At 41.1% G+C, this 8,914-nt stretch overlaps 1 non-coding gene across 1 annotated transcript; it reads left to right on the plus strand.

Annotated features, from left to right (window-relative positions):
• The first annotated feature begins 487 nt into the window (after nt 1–487).
• LOC120107684 lies at nt 488–593 on the plus strand. The gene has a single exon (XR_005509364.1). It is a non-coding gene; the product is annotated as a small nucleolar RNA R71 (small nucleolar RNA).
• The last annotated feature ends 8,321 nt before the right edge of the window (nt 594–8,914 follow it).

Genomic DNA, 8,914 nt, shown 5'->3' on the forward strand with positions numbered 1-8,914 from the left:
AGAAAAGTTTGGATGATTTCGCCATCCCGGGTTATATGTATTGAAAAATGGGTCATTACCCGATCTAGGCTGTGTTTGAGCAGCATTGATGTGTTCTTGCATGAGTTCGGAGAATTGGGGTGCTGAAGGGCACTCATGAATAGGGTGAGATGGGCTAGAACAGATAGTACACACTTGTGCTTGGGAAGAGTTAATGTAATGCCCACCTATCATCAGTTGGTCAATCTTATGGGACAATGCATCTACCTTGCTAGACAGGTCCATAGAATGACTTATTTCACAAATGGTCCCTTTTCTTTGAGAATTTGGGGGTGCTTGACGAGAACATGAAGCATGGTGGAGGGAGTTTTCATTAAGATTTTCAAATAATTGCCATGCTTCATGCTCATTTTGAAGCATGAAAGTCCCCCTGCATGCAGCATCGATCATCTGACAGTTTCGTTCAGTCAATCCGTCATAGAAACATTGCACTAGCTGCCACTTAGGAATTTGATGATGTGGGCATTTACGGATTAGGTCCCGAAATCTCTCCCAAGTTTCATGAAATTCTTCTCCCTCGGTTTGGGAGAAGCTTGTAATGGCATGTCTAAACTGGTTCGTTCTTCCTATGGGAAAGTATTTTTTAAAGTATTTTTTAAGGAATTCTTGTTGCATTTGATCCCAAGAACGAATCGAGTTAGCTTCTAAAGAATTCAGCCATTGTTTGGCTCTATCTTTAAGAGAGAAGGAGAATAATCTAAGTTTCAGAGCATCATCAGTGAAGATCTGAATCTTGACAGTGGTGCAAATCTCAAGGAATTCATCTAGGTGTTTATATGGGTCTTCATTGGTGAGCCCATAAAAAGATGGGAGCATTTGGATCACACTAGACTTTATTTCATATTGTACAGCTGCTACTTCAGGTAATCGAATGCAAGATGGAAAAGTGTAAATGGTGGGAGTAAAGTACTCCCTCAGGAGTTTGGATTGTTCTTCAGCCATCTCAGGAGGTGGGGATGATTCTATTATTCTGATCTCAGCTCGAATATTTCTAAGGGTCCGTTCTATTTCAGGGTCAAAAGGTAATAGGTCACGTACTCTAGAATGACTCCCTTGCATACACTAGTACTTGATCAGTCAAGCATGCAATAAAAGAAAAACACATCAATCCTTGTATTTGTCCTAAAATCACTAGACAGCTCTTAACTGGTTTGAAGAGGGCACCTAAGCCTCCAATCCGATCTAATGAACCGAGTTGACCAGGTAAGCTCTCAGGTAAGTGGAGGGGTCACGATGCGTTCGCAAAGGTCCCACTTAAAATCCACTTGCCTCGAATAGATGAACTGTCTCCCTTATAGGGACAAAGCTTGCCTAGACATCAACTAAGCCACAGAGCGAAATTGGTGCAACTTTCGATGATCTTCGTCCTATTGAGCTCGAATGTCCCTAGGAGCCAACGTCTAATTGATTTTAATTAAAGTGACACTATGTGATATTGAGTTCATCTAAGTTGGGCAGAGTCCGGTGATGAAATCCGGCTCTTATCTTGTTGGGGTGATTGCCCTTACTAAGTGCAGATTAATTGGTGTATGTGTATCAGGCATGCATTCACAATTTTGCTGAAATTAAAATTAAACAATCACCACAAAATTTTAAGCTAATAATCAATTTAAATAAGAAAGGTTTAGAGGTTACAAAAGGGATTTCTCCAGCAATTTAAAAAATTTTTTAGGCAAACCTCTACAGCATTCCTTTTCCAGCAATTCTCCTTTTGATCATCCCAGATTTTTTCTCGATTCCTGATCAAATAATATAACAAAAAAAATTAAAAATTAGTAAGGAAGAAAAAGGAGATAAGAAAAGTAACAATAATAGAAAATAATTTTTTATTTTATTTTAGATATATATATATTTTTTGAAAGTTTTTTTAATTAATTTTTTTTAATGATAGGAAAAATAACTATGCTAGCAATCCCCGGCAACGGCGCCAAAAATTGATCGGTTATTTCAATTTTGAAAATAAATCATGCAATAGCACGTATCCTGTAGGACAGTGATTATGGGTGTCGGTCCACAGGAATTGGAGACAAGTTATTTTTCTTAATTAAATACTTCAAAGGGTATAAGCTAGAGTAAATGATAAAAACTAAGAATTAATATGGATGTAATAGTTTGAGTTATCTATGGAGGGAGGTGTTTAGGGCTAGAATTCGCCAATAGATTTATATCCGTGACGCTTAATGATTGAGTTGTATGTAAGACTTGATTGCTTCCGACTACAAGCCAAAGCAATCACAAAAGAAAATTATAACTAATTCCCAGCATGAATCATCTAAGTCTAGCACAAACCATCTACTATAACGATAAGCATGACCTGTCTAACCTAGCATGATGCATCTGATCATTAAATCATTAAACATGAAATCGATGTCACATGAATATCTCCTCCAAACCACAGGTGTTGGATTCAATGAAATAGATCAATCTATGTAAAATATTTTCTGCAAGATAAATGATTCACATAAATTGGATAAATCATAAGATCAATTGAAAAATTCTTCATCATGCAACAATCTTACAATACAAACTCAAGTCAATAAAAATGAAACGAATACTCCTCTATGGCTTCATCGAACCCTTAAACCGAGGTTTAGCTGCTCATGATGCGCGGCGACTTTGATTGGTTTGCTGAGATGCTCCAAGCCATCCGCGTCAAGACCTCTCTATTTTTTATTCTCTTCTCTTTTTTTTTTAGTTTTCTTTTCTCTTCAAAACAGAGCAAGCTCTGTTTTTCCTCCATGGAACAGAGCTCTCTCCCCCTCCTCTTTCTTCTTCTCGTCTTCCTCTTATAGACTGCCGAAGACCCAGCAATGGATTCAGGGCGTGGTCTGCAGTCTTTGATCTCGCGGAGGCTTGATTCCTGTTGCACGCGAGGGCATGATGCTGGGAGAATGGCTGGATCTCGGGTGAAGATGATGAAGGGCATCAATCCATGATTTGGGGATTTTGAATCCGGAGGAGATGCGGACGATGATGGTGAAAAATAGGATGCTGGTCGCAAGCTGTGGATCCGTGGAAGGAATCATGCTTCATGGCTTTCCTTCTTTGGACCATGGGAGGATGGGAGCATCGGCTGTGATGCGTGGCTGCTGGGAAGAGCTCCGGATGAAGATGGAGGAGCTGGATCTCGGCTGCTGGGAGTGGATCCGGATGCATCACGGGCGGAAGAAGAGGCAGAGGATCTGGATCTGGCTGCACTGCGTGGGACTCGTGGCTGGAATGGGAGGGAGGACGCGAATCTCGGCCGTGATGCACTGCGGGGAAGAAGATGAACAGTGTTTTTATCTTTTATATTTTTTTTTGTAACACTGTTCATATGAACAGTGTTCTCACAGGACACTGTTCATATGAACAGTGAATCTAGTAATTTTTCTTGAAATTATTGTTGATATTTAATTATTTTTTTTTGTTTTAAAATTATAAATTTTATATGAAGGCAGGTAAGGAATTGGTTGGGAATTGGCTTTGGATTTGAGGTGGGTCATGATCGTTGATTTGCTTGAACTTGTTCTCGAGCCCAATGTCATTTAAATTTAATTCTTGCTAAATTGCTTTAGACCGGACTCGACAAGACTAAAAATAGGACTGTGACTTAATAAAAAGGGTTAATCAAACATTTTTCCCCATACAAAAATAATTATCTAATCAGGACCAAAACCTATTTAATCATAGCCTTAGCTTGGTTACAACTCCATCAGGTTACTAAACCAGGTCAACACAACATCCTCCTTATATGTTTTCATGAAAGATCGCAACCAGGAGAGAGACAAGTTCAGAGTCTGTTTTAAAAAAAAATTATTTACTTCTTACCATATTTTAAATTTATTTCAATGATTATTCAATTTCATGGTAAAATATGTATTTATCAAGAACATTGATAAGTGCTATGGAAAGATAACTAAATTATAGATTATTAAGCACTTATCAGGAGCCAACTCTTGCTCCTACGTCCACTCCCCAAGCCGCACTTGGGAGTTCACTATAATTCCTAGGATTATAGCCGGTTGTTTTACAAGCTCACAACCCAACTTGTTGTTTTCACGAGATTACAACGAACTTGGTCGGTTTTCACAGGCTCACCGACTAGAACCATCCGATTATTTTTTCGGGTTCACAATCAAACCCAGTTGGTTTTCACCGGTTCACCAACCACAACCTTACGCCGTTGGTTTTATCTTTGGCTTACTAACAAACCTTACAACCCTTGATTCAATCCCCTGATTGAATCAAATAAGAAAAACAAAGTTTGGAAATTCACAAAGAAAGCTTCTAAAAAGCAGATGTGAGAACAATATAAGCAAAGTAAAGTTAGAAGCGCTCAAATAGATTTTAGATGGAAAAGTAGGGGCTTCTCAATTTCTGAGTCTCCTCTTGAAAGCACTGAAGGTTGGAGGACAGTAATAGAGCCTTGAATGCGAAGGAAGTACTTCTCGGATTGAGTTGAATGCAAATCTTCCTTCTTTTGCTTGTATTTACTCTTAAGAAGCTCTTGGTAGTTGAAAATGCTTTAATGCTCAGATCGAATAGCTCTCTTGTTGTCTACTACTGTTCACTCTGGCTATTTAAATGGTTCCATTCAAAAACTAGCCGTTAGAGAGTGATTTGGAGCCGTTCTGTCCCATCTGCACATCCTGACAATGTATCCGTTGGGATCGGAGTCGACTCGTGTGATCTAGAGTCCACTCGGCTGTTGCTGGAGTCGACTCATGCTTTACTGGAGACGACTCGTCCGTTGTTCAGGATTTGAATTAAAGTGCTTGTCCCATCCTGGAGTCGACTCGGACCAAACCTGGAGTCGACTCGCCAACATCTGGAGATGACTCGGACACTTAGGAGTCGGCTCGTTCTTAGGGTTCCAGAAACCCATCTTTCTGTTTTTCTTCCTCGAGTCGACTCGGATTTTCTTGGAGTCGACTCGGCTGTCTTGAGAGGCGACTCGAGATCTTCGGGATACGACTCGTTCTTAGAGTCCGAAAAATCGATTCTCTATTTATTGAACTGATCTGCCTCGGAGTCGACTCGCGCTTTGTTGGAGTCGACTCGGCTGACTTGGGGGTCGACTCTGGAACTATTGGAGTCGACTCGTTCACAGTGTTTTCGAGATTGGTTCTCTGCCTTTCAAACTGCTTTCCTCTAGGAGTCGACTCGGACATAACTAGGAGTCGACTCGCCAAACATCGGAGTCGACTCGTAACCTTCTGGAGTCGACTCGGTAACAGGATTTAAAATCCATCGTTCTGTCTTTTTGTCTGTTACCCTTTGGAGTCGACTCGGAACCATCGGAAGTTGACTCGGCAAGCATTGGAGTCGACTCGTTCGCAGGGTCTGAAACTCTTCTTTCTGTCTTTCTATCTGTTCTCAGTCGGAGTCGACTCGTAGAGTACCGGAGTCGACTCGAGCTTGTGCCAGAACCTTTAAACCACTCGAAGTCGACTCGTAATCTTTCGGAGTCGACTCGGGATGCAGACTTTGGTTCAAATTGAGTCCAATACTTATCTAAATTACTTTGAACCAAAGCTTGAGGCACTTAAACAGAAATTCACACATATTTGTCTGAAACACTAGATTGAATTCATTAGTACAACATAAAATATACTCAAATGCTTTGAGCTCATCAAAATCATATAGGGGTTTACTCAATCACTTCACAATCTCTCCCTTTTTGATGATGACAAAATATTTAGTATTTGTAAAGTGAATTGCTCAATCAAGAAGTGAATTGTAGTAAATTTTCGAAATGAATTCAAATGTCTAGTCATTTAGTGTATCCAAAATTGAAAGGTATGAGTCAGTATACTTTGAAATTAAAGCTCCCCCTTTCATTTGGAATTATATAAGCCTTCAAAAACATACATTCAATTGTTTGACTTATATTCTTTTAATTAATTTGCTTTCTTAGAATTTCAGATTCTCCCCCTCAATATTATTTGCATTCTATTTTGTTTGAACTTTGTTCAAGTTTTTTTTAAAAATTCTTTTAATTAGAGAAGAAAAAATCTGACAATTTGTTCTTTAATATGATTCAACTAATCTCCGAATATCCCTCGAATAGATTCTGGAGATTACTCCTTGAGGAGCCCCAATAGAGGAATAATGAACCTCGAAGTATCGAATCCACTAAGAACAAATCTCATTTGGTTTACTTGCAATTATATCTTATTTTCTCCACTGAGAACAAATCACATTTGGTTTTCTTTTTGCTTAAAAGTATTCTTGTTTAGATTCCTTTACTTGCAAATATCTTATTTTTCTCCCCCTTTTTGTCATCATAGCAAAAAGCACATAACATAGAAAGATATAACAAGGCACAATCCTCAAGTTTTTTGAAAATAACTTCAATTCATTGTATGAATTACAAAATTTGAGTACATTGTTTGAGAGTCCAAAAGGATTTTACATGATAATAAAACAAAAGTACAACTAAGGACGTCTGGAAGAAGAAGATGAAGTGCCCATACTTCGCCGCTGAGCCTGCAAAACCAAGCTCATTCCTTTAGAGACATTTCCTAGTTGTGTAATAATCTCTGAAGTCGTCCTAGCTTGTGTCTGGGTCAGTTGGGTCACACTTTTCATTGATTGTATCAAGCTTATCTATCAATACATTTGCAAGCCTTTCTGCACCTTGACTTTGCCTTAGCAGCTCTGATCTAATAGTATCTTGCATTTGCTTCGTGTCCTCCTTAATAGCTGTGAGGCTCAAGTACTGACCCTGAACTAGACTCCTCAGACTTGACAGCTCCTCCTTGACTTCAGCTACCATCATGGATACTGCTGCTGTGGAGGAAGTGAGGTCAGTGGAGGGTGCACTGGAGGTACCTCTGAGTTTCCTCACTATGTCATCCCTCAACTCTCGGAGCTGCTCAGGACTAATCCTGATCTCTAGTGGCTGCTGAGGTGGTGGCACTGTGGAAGGTCCAGCAGAGGTCGAGGGCTCGGCAATGAATGAGGGACCAGCTGTGGATGGAAAGGTGGAAGGATCTGTGGAGTGGTCCTGATCATGGTCAGAGATAGGTGAGTGATGAGTAATGGGGTCAGATGGTATGGATGTGGATGACTTCCTAACCCAAGCACCCTCCACTTTGTGAAAACCCATCCGGTGGAGAGTCCCCTCACCCATATGATCTGTATATCTGAGTGAGCGAGAGGGTTCCCCCTCAGGGATAGGAACTTCTAACTCCCTAAAGATGAGTGTGAAGAGCATGCCGTAAGGGAGACTCAACCTAGGCTTGTCTAGGGGTTCACAAATGTAGCTGTAGATAAGTTTTGGAAAGTTGAGGAGAATGTCATGTAGAATGTAGAACATCAAGGCTAGGTCTTTTTCAGAAATGAAATCAAACCTACCGGTCTTAGAAAAGAGAGTCTTAGAAATGATACTCAGAAGGAGTCGCATTTTAGCTGAAAGCTGATTTGCAAACACCTCCTCTATGGGGGATTGAGGTGGTCTCCCTAGGATGGCCGTAAGGGCCTCAGTCCTATCAGTGGGATGTGTGGGAGCAATCCCCTCTCGGGAGAGGTGGAGGACTCGAGCAATGAGATCCTCCGAATTAGAAATACGGACATTTGCTGCAGTCCCTTGAATACCACCGCCACCCTGTGTGACGGTCCCATAGAATTTCCTAACTAGCCCTAGGTATGTAGGGAGGTCAAGGGAACAAAAGTAATCTAGGCCTTGGCTCTAAGGTGATGCCCTAATGTGAACCCTTCCCAGGAGAGGAAGTCGAAGTTGACCTTCCTTCTGGTGGAGACAACCCTCCCGGCGCACGGATGCGAGGGATCGATCTAGGCGGAGAAGGAACCGGAGGTGGTGGCCTCATGGGTTCGTTCCACGACTTGGACCGTCTCTCGGCGCCGCTCGCTGTGAGATATCTCTTCCAGCTCGGGACGACGGCTTTTCTAGGTATTTTTGACCTAATCACGGAAGGCAAGATGGGAAAAGGGAGGAAACACTGGGGAAAGGACGAAGAAAGGGGTCGGAGACGAGGTAGGAGACGACTCTAGGGTTTTTGAACAGTGGCGGCCGAAAAGGAAGTTTGGAAAAAATCATTTCGATTAGGGTTAAAAGACGGATTTCCGACCTCGAGTCGACTCTAGTAAAGCGCGAGTCGACTCGACCTCGAGTCGACTCCTGAATATGCGCGAGTCGACTTACCCATGAGTCGACTCTTAAATTCATTCGAGTCGACTCGAACTCTGGCACATACTCAAAATCTCAGTTAATTCCGTGCCAAAAGAGAGAGATATAAAAATTTTTAGAACTTAAGGAATGATTTGATGATCACAGACGTGAAATCCTATATCCAACGTAAGCTAATCATCAAAATCAATGAATTAGAGAAGAGTATCACAGGAATGGATCAATCACTCCTAACCCTCTTCTAAGAATACAAAATCAATCTTCATTCAAGGGTTTTGCGAAGATATCAGCAAGTTAATCATCAGTACAAACAAATTCAAGCATCACATCACCATTTAACACATGATCTCCTATGAAGTGATGTCTTATCTCAATATGTTTAGTTATTGAGTGTTGAATTGGATCTTTAGTTAGATTTATGACACTTGTATTATCACAATTTATGGGAATCTTATCTTGTTTAATGCCATAATCTTCAAGTTGTTGCTTGATCCATAAAATTTGAGCACAACTGCTGTGTGAACAGAACCCTCTTGGTGAAGCGGAGTACTCATCCGAAGAGGAAGCTAGGTCAGAGAGAGGGAAGCCCCATTGTTTCCAACCACCTGGAAGGAATAGGCAAAAGCAGGCAAGGGTTGTTGGAACTAATCCCACCGAGGGAACCAACGGACTTTCCTTCGGAAAAGCCCACGCTGACCGACCGACGCTGGCTCCATACACTTCCGGCAGCAACATATTCGG

The sequence above is a fragment of the Phoenix dactylifera genome, unplaced genomic scaffold (genome assembly GCF_009389715.1).
Source record: "Phoenix dactylifera cultivar Barhee BC4 unplaced genomic scaffold, palm_55x_up_171113_PBpolish2nd_filt_p 000958F, whole genome shotgun sequence".
In the NCBI taxonomy this organism is placed as follows: Eukaryota; Viridiplantae; Streptophyta; class Magnoliopsida; order Arecales; family Arecaceae; genus Phoenix; species Phoenix dactylifera.